The 20048-nt window shown below is 32.7% G+C and overlaps 1 protein-coding gene across 2 annotated transcripts in view; it reads right to left on the reverse strand.

Annotated features, from left to right (window-relative positions):
* LOC114325163 (UDP-glucosyltransferase 2-like) overlaps positions 1 to 20048 on the reverse strand; it is a 120638-nt gene that overhangs the window by 89546 nt on the left and 11044 nt on the right. The window contains exon 1 of one of the 2 annotated variants that reach the window (XM_028273135.2): positions 18663 to 18978. The exons of the other annotated variant lie outside the window; for it this stretch is intronic. The gene's annotated coding sequence lies outside the window, so the exon portion shown is untranslated. Of the gene's footprint in view, positions 1 to 18662; positions 18979 to 20048 lie in introns of those variants that run through there. 2 annotated transcript variants of the gene reach the window in all.

Genomic DNA, 20048 nt, shown 5'->3' on the forward strand with positions numbered 1-20048 from the left:
AAAATCCCTTCGGTTTACAAAATCTGAGAAGATATGTTTAATTATTTTCAAATATTTTGATTTTTTCTTAATATTTTACAATTTGGACTGGAACAAAAATTCCCTTTTGAGTTACCTTTTTCCCTTTATCACCTTTTATGTTGAAAATTCCCGCAAAAAGGGAAATTTCCTCTGTTTGGTAACATTAACCACCGAACTTGTTATTCCACAATACATATCCCCCGTCTTATTCTGACCATTTCTTACCTGAATGGATCAGGGATAGGAAACAACGGTAAAATATGAAAACGAAAACAGACATTATTTGTATCTATGCAGTGTTAAGGATGCAGACGAATGATAAAGTACTAGGAGTAAAGAACATATTTAATCTCTTTATTTTGTTTGCGGTGCTTCAAAATACATATAATCTATTTTGGTAACTCAATATTACTTAAATAGTAGGTATCTAGATAAGTACATATAAGTATATTATAAATTTTAGTTACGTATACATAATTTAGTTTAGCTAAATATTATGTAATAATACATATAAATAACTAAAATTTATAAATATATACTTACTTTTTAAGTAATATTGTAAAATGTAGGTACTAACTACATTCTTTTGCAATTAAAATATGTAAATATAATAGGTATTTGGTAGCACCAGTAGAAACTAAGATGAGATTAGGTGATGCTGAACACATACTTCTGAGCAATATAACACTTTCTTAGAATATTCTTAAAAATATATATTCTTCCCATACAAAGATGTGCGGTAGTACGTTCTAAGTATATAAATAGAAGGTTTATAGCACTTCCTTGGAATAGTCTAAAAAGTACGTTTTTGGTATAAACTAAAAAGAAGTGCGGTAGTACATTCTAAGTATATACATAGAACGTTTAAGTACTGTAATGTAGTATATACTCAGTATCTGCTCTGCACATTCGCAATGGTAATTACGAATATTCTCAGTATATACTTTTTCTAAAAAGTATGTTCTACGAATCTACTAAGAACATGAAATTGTTATGTGGGTAGGAATAGAAATGGACTTCTGGAGAAGAGCAGCAGGCAAATCAAGAAGAGATCGGATACCAAATAAGAGAATACGAGAAACGATGGGAGTCACAATAACAATAATTGATGACATAAAAAGAAAAAATCTAATATGGTACGGTCATGTACAGATAATGCCAGATGACAGGATCCTAAACAGATTTTGACGTGGATATCAAAAGGGAGAAGGAAAAGAGGAAGGCCGAGAAGAAGCTGGATGAAGGGAATCGAAAAATAACTAGAGGAAAGAGAATTCCCTCTACGTATATACCTTTTTTTTTTTTTTGAAAAATGGCTTTGGCAGAGCCAATTAGCCAGACTTGTTTCTGATTGATTGCAGATTCAGAGTCATAAATTTCTTATAACATAAGTACATTCTACAATTTTATTTTTTTAGATACATTGGTACATTGTGTAGCTTTTTTTTATTTTGTTTTTTTTTTAAATTATTTTACTGTGTTTTTTTTTAATATATATTTTAATTTGTGCGAAACACTTTTTTTACTTCTTTTTTTTCTATTCTTTTTTATTTTTGTTCCTTTTTTTCTTTTTTTTGTTTATTATTTTTTTTATTATTTTATTTTGTGTTTTTTTTTAATTTTTTTAAATTTTTTCAAACCACATTAACAAATTATGCCTATTTATTACATATTACGTTTACAACTTGTATTTACATAATTTAACATGTTTATAAATGAGATGAAGGATTTCCATATCATTTGTGAATATTAAAGTATTTAGGTTTATTGGGAAAACACATTTTAAATCTTTTAATTCCTTATAAAGGTCGTTTATGTTATTTATGTTTAAATGACATTCTAATATGACATGTGTTAGATCTCCAATTTTGCCACAAGTACAATTGGGAGTATCTGCCAAGCCGATTCTATGCATATAAGATGGCGTAAGAGCATGATTGGCTCTCAACCGATTAATGGTCTTTATAAAATGTCTGTTATATTCTGTGTAAAACCATCTTTTTGAGAATATCCTAGGGTTACAATCTTGTTACAATGAGCAAAATTTGAGCCAGTATTACATTCTCTGTAATGCAATTGCCAATTATTTTTAAGTTTTTGTCTGCTAAAAGTATCAATATCTGAAGCTGGAATTAAATTTTTGTTTATTTTTTCTCCGATCACATAAGCTGATTTAGCAAAATTGTCAACTACCTATTTCATTGCCTTTTATTCCCGAATGACCCTTAATCGAAGCAATTGTTACATTTACTCCTAATTGTATAATTTCAAACAGAGTTTTAAGAATATTCAATTCAATGTGGTTTATGTGTTTGACTGTTTGAATGTTACTCAATCTGTCCACCACGCTTTTACTGTCAGTAAATATAACATAATTGCTAGTTGGATTCAGTAGTACATACTGAACAGCAAACATTACTGCTATCATTTCTGCTGTATATACCTTGTAGTTCTGATAAAGAAGATATTTATATTCCCAGACTCAGACACAGACACTGATGCCAGCGATCTGATTTGATTTAACTCCAAATTCTATTTCTTATTACATAGGCGTAACCAGGGGGGGTTTTGGGGGTTGTAACCCCCCCCCATTGGGATGTACATTGAGCTCTATACGCTTAACACCATAGCCCTCATAGACCTTCCAGTAGTTGTAACCCCCCCCTTTCAGGTAGTTGTAACCCCCCCCTTAGGATCATCCTGGTTACGCCTATGTCTTATTATGAGTCCGTCTTTTTGTGATTTATAAAGTCCCCCAAAACGAGGGGCATTTTGAACATTTATTATTTATATTTTTGTAAAATTAATTCTAGTTGTTACGTTATTTATTTTTGTTGTTTGTATGTGCATTATAGTGTTAATATTTTTGAAAAATTAACTTTCCTTGTTAAGCCGTTTTTTGGTGTTGGTAAACTTGTTATTCCCATTTTTAAGTTGATTGATCTTATTTCTGGTAAATAAAACTTAGTATGGTATAGTTAGACCCAAACCTAGACATCCAAAGTGAAAGTTATCCTCCAACACCAAATTGTTCTATATGGTCCACATAATGTTCAGAAAAAAGTCACACCATTTTGTGCGTCGGGTTTGGGAGGGAGAGGGGGGAGAAATCTGCAAATTAGTAGTTTTTTAGGTTTTTCGTCAATATTTCTAAAACTAAGCGGTTTAGCATGAACAACTCCCTACACAAAATTGTTCTACATTAAATTTGAAATAAAAAAGGCCCTATGCATAACCCTTCTAAAATGAACGGTTCCAAAGTTACAGAGGTAGTATAAGTATAATTGGTCCAAAAAAAACCTAACCCAGACATCCAAAGTGAAAGTTATCCTACAACACCAAATGGTTCTATATCGTCCACATAATGTTCAGAAAAAAGTCACACCATTTTGAGCGTCCGGTTTGGGGGGGGGGGATGGGGGAGAAGTCGGTAAATTAGTAGTTTTTTTACGTTTTTCGTCAATATTTCTAAAACTATGCTTTACCGTAAGGAATGTTTTTATAGAAAAATGTTCTACATAAAATTTAAAACAAAAAAGGTGTGTTAAAATGATTAAAAATCATTTGGTGTTGGAGGATAACTTTCACTTTGGATGTCTGGGTTTTTGGTATAGTTATATCATAAATATTGCCCAAAAAATATAAAAAGTATTGAAAACCTCGACTTTTCACCCTCCGTAACTCTGGAACCGTTGATTTTATAACAATTATGTATAGAACGTTTTTTGTTTTAAATTTCATGTAGAACATTTTTGTATATAACATTGTTTACGTTAAAGTAAGGTTTTAGAAATATTGACGAAAAACTTAAAAAAAACTACTAATTTACCGGCTCCTCTCCCATCTCCCTCCCAAACCGGACGCTCAAAATGGTGTAACTTTTTACTGAACAATATGTAGACCATATAGAACATTTTGATGTTGGAGGAAAACTTTTACTTTGGATGTTTGGGTTAGGCCTTTTTTGGGACCAGTTATACTATACTACCTCCGTAACTTTGGAACCATTCATTTTAGAAAGATTATGCATAGGGCCTTTTTATTTCAAATTTAATGTAGATCAATTTTATATAGAGAGTTGTTCATGCTAAACCGCATAGTTTTAGAAATATTGGCGAAAAACTTAAAAAACTACGAATTTACCGATTTCTCCCCCCTCTCCCCACCAAACCCGACGCTCAAAATGGTGTGACTTTTTTCTTGACATTGTGTGGACCATATAGAACAATTTGGTGTTGAAGGATAACTTTTACTTTGGATGTCTGGGTTATGCCATCTTTTGGATCAACTATGCTATACTAACTGTGAAGGATAAGTATTCGCACAATAAAATGTCAGAATGTGTTATGGTATGGGAGCCCAAGCGATGATTTTTGCAATTACTCGAGCGCGTCAGATTATTACATGGGGAGAAACCTGTACCCTGAAAATGTACCTCTACCATATATTGGTTCTTAATGCAGGGGAGTTCGTTAAGGGGGGCCGAAAAAAAATCTGTCCTTAGAAAAACTCAAAATCGTCAGATTAAGATAAGGTAAGTTAAGTACATGCAAAACAGTGTATATTTCAAAAATCTGACGATTTGAGCGGGGCGTAAGAAAATGGGCGAGTCTCAAAGTTTCACAAGAAAAAAGCGAATATTTTGCGAAATGAATGACAGATCGAAAAACTAAAAAATAAATACTCAATATTTTTCAAACATCTGTCGAATGATACCAAACACCAAACAGGTGTGGGGGTAAGTTTAATATTTTAAATACGAATCCTGCGATATTTCGCGAAATGAACATCAGATCGAAAATATGAAAAATACACTTATTCAATATTTTTGAAAATCTATCGAATGGCACCAAACACGATCCACCACGGAGGTGGGGTGGGGGTTACTTTAAAATCTTAAATTGGAGCCCCCATTTTTTTATTGCTGTTTGGATTCCTTACGTAAAAATAAGTAACTTTTATTTGAGACGTTTTTTCGAATTATGGATAGATAAAACGATTGTTGGAAATGAAAAATTAAATTAAAAATGGAAAGTCCCCACTAAAATGGAAAACTTAACCAAACTTTTTTTGGTTTTAGGACCTACTCTTCACAACCCAATAGGTCCCAAAAGCGCTCGAGTGACTGCACATTTAGCATACTTTGCTCCCCTACCATTACTGAGTATTTTGTTTCTAAGTGTCTTGACGTGACGTGATGTCAAATAAACAATTTATTTGTAGATTAGCTTCAACAACTGAAAATTGATGTAGTATAGGTATTATATCAGGCGAAAGGAAAATAAAAATTCAAAGAAAAAATATCAAAACTTATAGGGTGTCCCATATAAAAACCATAAGTTGGTATTAAATTTCCCTAGCGAGACCCACTAAAATTTTTTTTGTACGGCACTGAACCAATCCACTCATAATATTATATCTGTCAAAAGTTCCAATACAATTTTTTTAATGTTTTCTTAAGAAATAACCCCGTCATTTTCTACATGTTTCAATAATAGCCCTGTATATTGCTAGTGTGGAGATGTACATCAATGATTTGATTGGTCAATCCTTACTTCAATCAAAAAAGAAATTATGATATATCTTAACTACTTTTTTCTATCTTCACTTTCCACTAGTTTTCGGTATTCTACACAAACACATACCAATTTGGGACACCCTGTACAACAGATCTCTTTGCCCTCGAACTTATGAATTTAATTCTATTTTTAATTTCTCACTTTCCAAACTGATATAATTTCTTTTTAAATATTTTTTGGGGTCATCTATTACAACAGAATGTAGAAAAAACCTTAAATGTTGGTCAGTCCATCTTATTTCGAAATTAGACAATTCTTTTATAATCCAATTTGGAGGTCTGTAAAAGATTTACACCAATATAATAAATCAATTGCATAAAGTAGTTTTCTAGGCTTACCAAAATACGTTTTTAGATTTAGTAATATTATATTAGTAAACATTTTTGTTCTCGATCGGTTTCTGTTGGGAATATTTCTGATTTAATTTCGCCATTAGTATTATTAAAATTCATACAATCAAATAATTCTGATTGAGACCGATCCTGCATCTATAACTATAATGTATTCAATGTGGGCTCCGAATATTTTTAATATTAACAAAGCTTAATATAAGTTATAAATTGTGAATCTAAATGCCTGGTTGCACCAACATATCTTAAGCTCCAACTTAGCTAAGCTCTGCTTATAGATAGGACCACCGGAAGTATCACTTACGTTGCACCATAATTTTGGATTCTTACCTTGTTATCAAGTATATCTATTATTATTTTATGATATTCCTATTATATTTTATTGTACTTATATTACATTAATTCTAATGATATTCTCGACTTAAGCCTAAGATCTGTTGGTGCAACCAGGCATCAGTGATATATTGAAATAAACTGTAAGTGTACAAACTCTTTACATAATATCCAGTAAAATTAGCATTAAAGTCAGCAAATTGCAATTATTTGTTATTGTTGTCAATACACAAATCCAGTTTTACCAGAAAAATAACCGCTTTTAGTAAAGACCGAAATAACTATTTTAGCAGGTGTACAGGGTCGGACTTACTTTTCACTTAACGTTTATCGAAATGAATTCAAACATGGAATCCCACAACAGTTCTACAATACAAGACCATCAAAGTCAAATAAACGCATCACAGTCATACTCTTTGGCAGCGTCGAGAGTGCAGTTTCCTTTAAAGTCCCAAGCAATTATGTTTAGTGCCTTAGAAAACACCAAACTTCAAGACTACCTTCTCCCACTTGGAAATATAATTCAACCGAAAAATATAATCTTCTCTTCTAGATTATCTAATAATGGCATATGTATGTATTTATCCAATAAACAAATAGTGGATGATTTTATGAATAATCATGGTCAAATAGAAATACAAGGTGAAATTGTCAGAGCAAGAAGGTTAGTTACACCAGCGGAACGACTTGTGCTCTCCGGCGTATATCCTTCAATACCGCACGACTTGCTAATCAATGAGTTACAAAAAATCGGCATAGTTCCTGTCTCCCCCATGACATTCCTCAAAATTAGTGCTTCTATGCCTGAGTTCAATCACATCCTTAGTTTTCGAAGACAAATCTATATCAGTCCTCACAGTCTTACACTACCAGAGTCATTTACTCTTGTTTTTGACAACACGATATATAGAATATTCATCTCTTAAGACAGTTTAGTTTGCTTTAGATGCAAGAAGCCAGGTCACATTGCATCACAGTACTCCGAACCACTAGCTCAACTAAACCCCAACCAAAACAATGAAGCATCGGTATCCAGCGCAACAAATATATCTTTGCAAGCATCCAATGATACAAACCCTTCTCAGTGTGAACAAATGTCTATTTCCAACGTCCCGGAGATACCGAATAAAGAAGATGCATCAAATAAGGACAGTCACATAATTAATCAACCAAAACGTAACTTTGATGAAATTATTTCACCTGAAGCAGATCCATCTTCAAAAGAATGTAACATTTTTCCACCACCTAAAGTCCAAGCAAAATCTAAAAAAGCTAAAATTAGTTCAGCAAGCACTTCTGAATGCTCATTTTCTCTTTTACTTGACCCTGCTAAAAACTTCATAGAAAATCCCCCTCTACCTTTCCTTCTAAACTTTGATCAACTTAACATGCACCTAATGAATATCACGGGATCAACAGATCCCCATTTAAAGGAAAGATCCATAAAACGAAAATTCACGTCTATAAAGAAAAAAATTCATCGTTATCTTGGCAGTGAGGCGTCAGACTGGGAAAGTGACACATCTCAATTAAGCCAACATTAAGATTCAAGTTTCTACTTCAAAAGAATATTGATGAAATTTTTCATCGCCTTGTTATGCTCCTACATCTTTCTCGGAATTCCAGCATCTATACTGCAGAGCTCTTTGGTTTGTTTAAAGCCATCAAACTATGTATATATTAAAAACCTCCATTGTTGCCCAGTCCTTTCCGACTCTCTTAGCACAGTCAAAGCTATGCAAAATATATACCATAAACACCCCAATGAGAAAAGAACCAAGGCCGAACTAATGGAAGCTCAAGAAAGTTTCAGAAGAATCCACTTCCTGTGGATACCATCCCACATAGGCATTGAAGGAAATATGAACAAGCAGATACTAGTGCGCGTAACGCTATCACTAATGATGCATCAGAAAGAGAGTGTTGGAGTGTCGTTAGCGATCTAAAAGTTCATTCCAAAAATAAAGTGTTAGTGCGTGGAATCCAATTATTGCTCCAAAGGTTTAATTGTATACAAATTGTAATTCATTTTTACCAAATTTTGATTTAATATTGTTACAAATTTTACAGAAATGTCTCTAATAACCTTCGAGTGGATGCGACTTTGTCTTTTCAAATAAAAAAAAAATAATAATAATTCTGATTCTAGAATCACGTAGGTAATACCTGTTAAAATATTGTGAAATTGTTTAATTGTTTTTTTGATTTCGGTTAAACAATTTTTTACTTACGGTTTTACCTGGCGGATATATCCGACCAAACACCGGTTATTTCACAAAACCGGTGTTTAGTTCTTTTTAATAAATAGCCAATACCCAATATGTTACAATGTTACATTTACACTGCGCTTTAACTGGATACAATATTACTTTTACAAGAATGGCCGAGACAACAAAGACCAAACAAATATTGACAACAGCAGAGATCAAAAAATCCTAAGAACCATAAGAGGTATCACACTATAAGATACGAAACGGAGACACATTGAGAGAGCTAGTCGTTCAAGACTTAGTGAGATAGACAAGAGCACGTCGACGCATGTGGAGAGACCACGTAGATCGGATGGGCCATTTTCTTCTTCTTATACTTGTTGTAGATCTGTCGATCTGTTAATTCCGACGTTGAAGTATTTCTTGAGAGGTAGACTGCCAGCTATCTCTCCATCTCTTTGGTGGTCTCCCCGGTGGACGCTTGCCTGCTGGTTCTCCTTCTAGCGCAATTCTTGGTAGTCTGTCTCCTCCATTCTTTTTACATGCCAGCCATTCTCTTCGTCTTTGCCTGCCCCATCTGACTACATCTTGCACGCTACATTGTTCCCTGATGATGTTGTTTCGTATTCTATCTCTTCTTGTCTTTCCTGCTATTGCTCTTAGTGTCTTCATTTCGGCTGGTGGTAGCATGCTTTTGGTTTTATTGGTGTTTTCTCTTGATTCAATGCCATATAGGTCATAACAGGTCTGATGCAAGTTTTATAGATTCTAACTTTGCTGTCCATTCTCATATATGGGTTATTCCAGACCACATCTCTCAAACATCCGGACAAGACAGCGGCCTTGTTAATTTGTCCTCTTATGTGGATGGACCATGAACATATGGCAAAATGGGCGAAAACACAAAAGCCCAACACCAAGCGATCCATCGGAAGACCCAAAAACGATGGTAGGAGAGGTGGAGCTCCGGATCGCAGCAGAGACTCTAACAGAAGAAACAGGACATAGCCCTATTAAAAGAAGAAGAAGACAATATAACTGTTGACAGTCTCAACATAAGTGGTTATTTTAATGTTATGTAGTTTTGATGTATGTACAATAAATAATTTTGTCATTTGTTATCAATACATTATAATGGTGTAAATAAATAATTATTGATTGGCGTAAGGTTTACGTTATTTTTATGTCTGTTTACTATTTATAATATTGGCTATGAGCAGGTGCGTTGGTTGTGTAGTAATTTCCAGTCACTTCTGACAACTGAATTCCCAAAAAAGAAATTACTAACGTCACTGTCAAAGTGAATTTCGATAGAGCGGATTCAGTATATCAATATTATTTAATAAACAACTCAAAATATTCCCGACGCCATGTCAAATATTTAAAACTGTCACTGATTGTCACTGACAATGTGCTGACAATATTCTATTCGACTGTAAGACAAAGATAGATTTGGAAAATATTACCACGGACATTGTGTTCATTTTTTTCGAATCCTGAAAAAACCGATAAATATTTTTGAAAAATTTAAGCGCAGAATGAAAGACTAAATTATTACCGAGGGCCGAAAGTCCCTTAGACTAAATAAAAAGTTTATTTTAAATGAGATATTTGAAATTAAAAATCACACTAAGTTTTCTCTTAGTTTTTCACCCCTGTAACTTATTAAAATAAACATTATTGAAGTTCTCAGGCACTTTCGGCCCTCGATAATAATGTAATCTTTCATTATGCGTTTAAATTTTTCAAAAATAGTTATTAGTTTTCTCAGGATTCGAAAAAAATGAATCCCCATTTGAATAGCATTGCAGCCGAAAATACGTACCCATCCTCTTAAGTGATCGAGGGCATAGTTTTAAAACCAAAAATATCGAAAAGCCTTTCGTTGTGGCTACTAAGCATACATTTTTAAGCGGTTACAATGTTTAATCATTAAAAAAAAAATAATTATTTCTCTTACTAATGTTATGTTGTCGTGTAATGTATTTGTGTTAAGTTGATATTAAGTTAATATACTTTGTATAATAAATACTGTTATTGCTTGTACTGCATATACCGGGTGTCCACTTATATTTTCCCTCATTTTAACTGCCTATAACTTCTAAGCGGCTCAAGATAGAAATATGCGGTTTTCGCTGAAATGTTTTATTTTAGCAAAAGTTTTGTCTGAATGGATTACATTTTTTATATCGCTTTCAAATACGAAACAAAAATGGCGGATTTTTGAAAAAAACGTTGTTGACTTTTTTTAATGGAACACCCCGTATATATTTCTGTAAATTGAAAGAAAGGTCATTCACCTATCCAGCGATATAAAGTTTTTCAAAATCGGTTGTCAACTCACTGAGTAATTAATTTTTAAAATGAGAGGTGCAACGTGGATATCACATACCTAAATAACATGACTAAGCAAATTGATATTATATATGTTATGTGATTTCCATATTGCATCTCTCATTTTAAAAATTAATTGCTCAGTCATTTGACAATCGATTTTAATTTTTTTTATATCGCTGGATAGGTAAATGACCATTTTTTCAAGTTACAAAAAAGTATACTGGGTGTTTTAATAAAAAAGTCAACAACGTTTTTTTTTCAAAAATCCGCCATTTTTTATTTAAAAGCGTTATAAAAAATGGTCATTTACCTAAAAACTTGAAAAAACGTTTATTTACCTATCCAGCGAAATAAAAATTTTTAAAATGGGTTGTCAAATGACTGAGCAATTAATTTTTAAAATGAGAGCTGCAATGTGGAAATCACATAAATTGATATTACGTTATGTGATATCCATGTTGCACCTCTCATTTAAAAAATTAATTACTCAGTGATTTGACAACCGATTTTAAAAAACTTTATATCGCTGGATAGGTGAAGGACCTTTCTTTCAATTTACAAAAAAATATACTGGGTGTTTCATTAAAAAAAAAATTAACAAAGTTTTTTTCAAAAATCCGCCATTTTTGTTTTCGTATTTGAAAGCGATATAAAAAGTTCAATCCATTCAGACAAAACTTTTACTAAAATAAAACATTTCAGCGAAAACCGCATATTTCTATCTTGAGCCGTTTAGAAGTTATAGGCAGTTAAAATGGGGGAAAATATAAGTGGACACCCGGTATAAGATTTCTGCCTTTTTTAAATAAAACTTTTGCCTATGTAGGCTCCTTTTTCTTCAATTTTTGTTTCCTATAAATATGAGCTCTGCTTGTTAGTACAACATATAATTTGTTAACACTATTGTGTACTATTTGTATAACGATATTATTAATTTTCCACCAAATCTGAAGAAACTAAATCTGGAAATCAGAATCTAATTCAAAAAATAAAAATCCGTACTCTAAAGTTGCAATACCCTGTCGATTCACATTTAAAGCATTCAAAGTTTCTTTAAAATATTACGAAATATATTTTATTGCCAATGGTAGTTGGCAAATTTTGCAAGTCATTTTGCCACACGTTTATAGGTCTGGATCCCGCGTATCAAAAAAAAGTTTATTAATAGCAAGCTGAAAATTGGTTATTAGCTTAACGGTGTCTAGTCGGACAAACTTTGTATGGGAACACTGGAACAGGGGAAGTTTTAATTGTGGAACGTGATTTTAATTGTGGAACGTGTCATCCTGACAAGTTTATGATTGTGAAAACTAGCAGTTTGTTTTTAAGTTTATTCAATAGCAAACTTTATACAGTGCGGTGGAATAAGTGTTGCCCCCCACCCTGTTTACCCTGTAAACAACTTGTTTATTTTAAGAATATAAGCAAAACGCTCAGAGAAGTCGATTTTTAAACTAACCATAGTATATTATAGCATCAACGTTTCGAACTTTACGCGATCCCTCTTCAGGTGACAGCCATAACTTTGATTTTTTTAAATGGGAAAGTACATCATGTGACACCTCATTTAAAAGCTCTTAAAATACTGAGTTCAAAAATGTATAATACTTTAATCCTGTTTGAGAGCGTAGGCGAAAATTTCGGTCGAATTCTTTCTAAATGCAATCATTTTTTTCGAATCCTGAAAAAACCAATAAATATTTTTGAAAAATTTAAACGCAGAATGAAATATTACAGTATTCTCGATGGTCAAAAGTCCCTGAGAACTCCTATAATGTTTATTTTAATAAGTCACAGTGGTGGAAAATAGAGAAAATTTAGTGTGATCTTTAATTTCAAATATATCATTCAAAATAAACTTTTTGTTTATTCTAAGGGACTGTTAGCCCTAGGTAATAATCTAATCTTTCATTCTGCGTTTAAATTTTTCAAAAATACTTATTAGTTTTCCCAGAATTCGAAAAAAATAAATGCGCTTAAAAATAGTTCGACCGAAATTTTGGGACTGCGATCTCAAAAAGGATTAAAGTATTATACATTTTTGAAATCAGTATTTTAAAAGCTGTTAAATGAGGTATCACATGATGTACTTTACTATTTAAAAAAATCAAAGTTATGCCTGTCACCTGAAGAGGGATCGCGTAAAGTTCGAAACGTTGATGCTATAATATACTATGGTTAGTTTAAAAATCAACCTGTCCGAGCGTTTTGCTTATATTCTTAAAATAAACAAGTTAACAGGGGGGGGGCAACACTTATTCCACCGCACTGTATAATATATGAAAAAATGTTCGTCTGATAAATATGTTGGGCATTTTAATAAGTCTGACACGGAGAACATGTCAAATGACAGGAATTATGGTGGTGGTAAATAACAGTATGATTTTTGCATGAGAGTTTAATGACACGGTAACAAATCAATTGGAAGTTCTGCCGACAAAATACATGGGACGTTTTCGTAGTCTGATGTTCGAAACTTGTAACCTGTTCCACAAAATTAAAACTTCCCCTGTTCCAGTGTTCCCGTACATCGAAGTTTGTCCGACTAGACACCGTGAAGCTATTAACAAATTTTCAGCTTGCTATTAATAAACTTTTTTTTGGGAAGCGGGCTCCAGGCCTATTATATAAAACTAAAATTATTATAGACTCACCTAACTGTTCTTCTAATAATAAGAAGCTGGCATATTTAAATCATATATTCTTTGAATGTTCTAAATATTATAATAAAATTCTAATTTATGTCATGTTGAATATTAATTCAACTTCAAATAAAGCGGCTGTTAATTTAAACATTTTTTATCCTAATTTAATTAATTGCGCTTGTGTTGCATAGAATTAAGAAATTGTTTCCAATGGTCACTGATTTTATAAATTCTGCTTCTTATTCTTCTTTTATAGACATGCCTCTGTCTGTTTTTTAAATGTGCCTCTAGTAAGTTGTCGTTCGATCGTTTTTGGTGGTCTCCTTACTGATCGTCTTATTATTGGGAACCGTGTTTCGCTCTACTCTATTTGTTGTCGTTCGGCTTATATGGTCATTCTATTCTACTCTTCTGTTTCTTACCCAGTTATTAAGAGGCAACAGTAGCGCGTCATTAATATTTTTGTTTTTCGAAAATTCTGCAAACTTTCAACAGTGCGGCAACAGTGTGTCGGCAGTACGACAGTGACAGTGTCATTATACTATCAAAAACAATAATCATTATACTCATAGGCGCGCTAAATGTTGCCAAGTCAGTCTATTTCGATTTCTTGTTATAGATAATCGGTTTTTAGTAGTTCCAATGTGACACAAAATCTAGACATGGGATAAAAAAGTTTATCTGAAGAAAGTGTATTTTTTTGTAATGGCAGTAGAGGCTCGATTTTGCAATATTTTATTTAATTATGGAGTAATTTCCACATACTAACATATTCCTCAAATTGGGCTCTGTACCGCCATTCTTCACAATATTACGAATACGTGTGCCCAATATCTCGACAAAATATCCAAAATTAAAGCCGCAATCTTGGAAAGTTTCCGCGCGCTAATGTTACCTCTTAATGTTCGCCATCTTTACTTGCATTTGCGTCGTATACAGTGATGAGCGCGCTAATAACCATAAATATAATAGAGAGATATCGCAAAGGCATTTTTATCGCACGCTAATAGCGGAATACGCTATTTTGACATGTACGCAAGCGCAGAGTGAATGTTACGCTAATACCGGATAACGTGTCCCGCTATTAGAGAGTTATCAAGTAAAATTCTATCCATCCGTTATTTTGACACGTAAACGCTATTTTTTTACGGTATAAGTTTTAACGTATATGTAATTTTAGAGTTATCAAGTGCTTCACGTTAAAAGTTGGTAGCTGTCAGTGAAATGTTGTATTTGACAGCAATATAAATATAATTAAATTTGTTTAAATTTTTTTCTATTTTTGGTTTCTTTCACCCAAGATACATAATATTTTGTAATTTTGCCTGGTTTTGTACAATTTGGGTTTCAAAATTTTTCTAAAGAAATATGGAAGAGATCTTAGAACAAGCAATAAGGTACTTGTTGAGGCCAATGACGAAGATTTAGAAAAAAAATTTGAAAATAAAATGTTTTCCACCAACTCCAAATGTTAGCAGATGGTCAATCAACCAAGAAAACAAAGAAAAAACACCTTATTAATGTACAGAAATAAAATTTCATAACAAAGAACAGATGACATAACCACACATAACAGAACTTAAATGTCCGAGTCTTGCCGAATTAGTGCGATTCGCTTCTAACGTTACCGTATTTCAAGCCCGCTATTCGACGTACCGTAACGGAGCCCGTAAACGTTAAAATCATTTCCGTTATTCAATCTTCATACTACGCATGCTCCATTTCTAAAATAACGTTACTGTATTCTCCTAGAAGTACTTGATAACTCTCTATTTAGGTCGAAATAAGGGACGGTAATAACGTTAACGCTAATTTGACATTTAGGATGAAACATAAAAATAATTTATAGAATACAAATTTCATTAAGTAAAAACTGTGAATCATCTTGTTTCCTGTGTTAAGAAACAGGTGTGTTCTTATTTTGTCTACAATAGACTTTTTGTGGTAAGGATATTAGTTATTCAAATATTTTATATTATTTAAAACTGATTATATGTTGTGGATTAAATCATTAAAATTAAAATGCAAGTCAACCTACTCAGTATCCAAATTCATTTAACAATAAAAAATTATTTATAGTATTCCTCAACATTCAACATTAATTTCTAGGTTACATTAAATTTAATCCCAAACGTCGGTTGTCATAATAACGTTAAACCCCGCCCCCAAAACATTTGCAATAACTCTCTTGATGCCTGTGTTGAAATAGACCGTTATCAGTTATTTACGTCTTGACACGGTATTAACGTTAGCCTTTGCGATATCTCTCTATTAACTAATAGATTAGGCAAGGTACGGGCCGCTCTGTACATCGAGGTGTAATGCCAATATTAAGGATTGAGTGGTCTAGCCATTTTTGTCTGTCACATGAGCGGGATGGCTCAGTAAAAAGAAATAGATAGACCACCCATCGACTGCCTGCGCGTTACTCTTTTTTGCTGAGTATGCCTTGTCTATAATATATCCTGAATATGTATATGTATATTAATAACAGGCAAAATAACCCAAAAGATGGAAAACATTGTGAAGTAAAAAGAGATAAAACCAGTAGAGGTGGAAATGATCGATATAAACGTATAAATTAACATTACATTGCATAGTTTCCACCTTTAGACGTATCGGAGGAGTATGACAACTGTCATTGTGACAGTAGAATTTTATAAAATACGCATATGGTTTTAGGTCTTTTTATGTCAATAAAAATTTATAATCTATTGACAAAAATACTTACGAAACGATTAGACAATAAATTGGAATTGAGTTTTAGAAAAGACTTCCGAACAAACGATCAACTATTGGTCATAAATAATCTTATAGAAAAATGCTGTTTCTAAAAACAGCCAAGTGTGTGGCAATGTACCTATAGAAATTTGTAGACAAATGAAATTATTTTATGACCTTGCCGGTATACGATTGAATTTTCTGTGGGAAAGGAGCGTTTACTCATAACACAGTAATAAAGTGTTTATTAGATACCTAACAAACCGTAATAATATAAAAAACAGCAGGCTTTCGAAGCCCTTACCGACAAACCGTTATATCAGGCAAATTTAAAATTTTTAGGAAATTGTACGTAAAAATTTATTTGTTGACCTGAAAAAATTATTCTAAAATGCGGTATTAGGTTACTAAATAATATAACAATAAAGGGATACATTTATTAAAGGGTAAATGGAAACGTTTCGGGACCTCGAATTTATATTCCATAAACCGGGATATTCCTATAACCGGTACTCTAATAAGCGCGTTCGACCGTACTAAAATATAAACGTATTCGCGGTGTGCAAGTACGTGGAGGCGATACGAGAAACGATCGTGAGAGAATAGCGGAGAAATATTGTAACTTTCTTAAATAATTCATTGTCTATTGAAATTGTCAAATTGACGTATATTTCATATCTACTGTTAATGAAGAAGAAAAATTATATATTGCTCCACAATATTGATATGATATGCAATTATTATATAAAGGTAAATGTAATTAATTGTATTTTACTTGCATTACTGAATTTTAATAACTAATTTTATTTATTACATACAATTGTTTACGTTTTAATAACATAACTTGAATCTTATTTTTTCTTCTTATTATTTTTTTGGACTATGGCCTTGACAGTTATCCAGCAACCAGGACCATATGATTGGCCAATATAATTAAAAGTGCGAATAAAAGTGCAGATCGAAGAAACCAGGTGTCGCTTTTCCGAACTTGCACGGTCCCAATAAATTAACATTCCATTACATAGTTTTCCAACTTTAGATGTATCGGAGGAGTATGACAACTGTCACTGTGACAGGAGAATTTTATAAAATACTCCTGTCACAGACGTCTAAAGGTGGGAAACTATGTGATCTAATGTTAATTCATACGTTTATATCGATTAATTCTTACCTGTTACTAGTTACACTGTATATGTAGGTATTATTGGTCTGATGACTATTATTGGTCTGATGAGAGATATGTATGAGGGAGTAACGACTAGTGTTAGGACAGGTGTTGGAGAGACTGATAAATTTCAGGTGAAAGTAGGACTGAACCAAGGCTCGGTGCTTAGTCCTTATTTATTTTCATTAGTTTTGGACCAGATAACGGCGAAACTACAGGGTAGCATTCCATGGTGCCTAATGTATGCTGATGATGTAGTGTTAAAAGGAAATAGTGAAAGAGACTTAGAACAAAAACTGGAACCACAATATGGTTACCACAATAATAATTTAATGGGAACGTACACAAAAGTTTGGGGTGGTTTAAGGGAACAAAACCCCCATAAAATTTTTATGGGGTGCACAAATTTCACTATAATTTTTCTTTTAAGATGCTGCTGCCATAAGAATGCCACATGTCTATTTTCAATAAAAATCTCTAAAAGTTTTTGATATATTGGAAAAAATCGATTGTCATTCTGTAACTTCAAAGGGCTGTAACTTTTTTTATGTGCACATTTGTACTAAGGTAAGTTAGGTTCATTCGAACTATTTTTGGTCCCAAAATATGTGATTTAATTTATGACCTGTATTTTTGTTACAACCTGTATATTGAGCATTCTGCCGCACGTTTATATAAATTTAAAATTGTGAACTCACCTAACTGTTCTTATTCTTGTAATAATAAGACGCTGGCAGATTTAAATCATAATTCTTTGAATGTCCTAAATATAATAATCAAATTCTAATTTGTGTCCTCATTAATTTAACTATAGTTTGCTCATCCAGCTAATTTTTCAACCCTTGTTTTGATAGAAATGTTTAACAATTTATTGGTTTAATTTGTAGTAAAAGCCAAATGCGAATTGTGATCCGAACTTGTATCCTTCTATAGCTAATAGACTTTTGATCAATACCATTTTACACACTCATACACAGAAGTATAGTGGTAGTACTAGCAGTACTAGCCAAACTTTTAGAATAATTGCTGTGGTAACAGTTAGAGGCTGCGGTATTTGTTATTGTTATGTGGTTAGGTTGCAACAAGATTTAAATATCTAGGTAGCAATTAATTCAAAAAGAATTTTATAAAAAGACCTACAAGGCTATAGAGCGCATAGTAAAATGACACCTGTTTCTGTAGCAGCTCACGTAAAATAGTATATTACAAAATTCACAATGCAAACAAAATAATTACCTTAAACAACAGTTCATAATAATGGAAAGTGCGCTGATAATAAGGTCAAATACAACTATACTCACTTTTACTCTTCGGCTGATTTTAAATTCGCAGTAGAATAAATACACTTGAAGCAAACTTGAATCATCTAAAATCCATTAATCGCTAAACCATTTCAGACATCAGTGATGAGATGAAAAAATCCTGAATTAAGATCACCACTTAAAACAACACTATCAACAAAAACAACTTCACAAGAGAGTCATTAGTGGAAGAGAGTTGAGATACCACTAGAAGTAAACGAATGGTTTGAAAGTAGGGAAATGTAAAGTAATAGTGGTACCTCGCGAGTAATCAAATGTCTCTGGCGCGATGTTTTGATATCGACTGTGTCGGTACTTCGGTATAACTATTTCAGTGTGTCAAATGTTCTTGCATAGTATGAAATAATCTACAACTTTCGGTTTTTGAGATGTTAACCTCAATTAACTGAAATCGAAAGTAATATTACCGATTGTTGAGAATATTGTAGATGATTACAACACTGGCTGCGCTTACTTACCTAAATAAATAAATTTTGCATACGAGTATATGCAGAAACGGTAATACCCATTTGATAATCTTTATATAATCAGATGATTAAGATGTAGGACAAGGGATAAACTGTTTTTACAAAAAATTCGGATGCTTTTTTTGTTACTTTGTAATTTTCGTAGACATATTATTCTGAAGCTATTTTCTTGTGGCATCCTAATGCAATTTAATATTTTTGTTGAAAATAAATCACAATTTTACTTTACCATTAACAATTTTTTTGAAACTGTCTTATTAATACCTGATATTTAAGGGCATAGGCGCAAAATGTCGCCTGTCAAAATGTTCAATGTGTTTTAAATGTATTCATTTTTTTCGAATCCTAAGAAAACTAATCACTATTTTTGAAAAATTTAAACGCAGAATGAACGACTGCATTATTACCGAGGACCGAAAGTCCCTTAGAATAACCAAAAAGTTTCTTGTAAATAAGATACTTGGAATTAAAAGTCACACTAAATTTTCTATTTTTTTTTCACCCCTGTAACTTATTAAAATAAACATTATAGAAGTCAAGGGCGGATCCAGGACCGATTTTCGGGAGGGGCCATGAACTTTTTTTTGGGGATGGGGACTGGAGGTACGGGTGGTAATTTAAAAAAAATAGGGCTACAATGGTGAGTTTTAAGGCACTATTCACACACTTTTACCGTGTGTGAAAAGAGCCTAAAACTCACCATTCCTGCCTTAGTACCGATTCCTATACATTTCTTCGGATCCAAATGCAGTTCTTTCAACAAGTTTAGTAATACCATTTTCCCAATGCTTCTCCTGTCAGCCCTTGTTCTTTCCGTCTTTCTTGATTTTCACTAATTATTTTTAGGTTCTCATAAGCGTCAATGAAGCGTCAAAGTCTTCACGAATGTTGTCATTGT

This window comes from Diabrotica virgifera, chromosome 5 (assembly GCF_917563875.1).
Source record: "Diabrotica virgifera virgifera chromosome 5, PGI_DIABVI_V3a".
NCBI classification, from domain to species: domain Eukaryota; kingdom Metazoa; phylum Arthropoda; class Insecta; order Coleoptera; family Chrysomelidae; genus Diabrotica; species Diabrotica virgifera.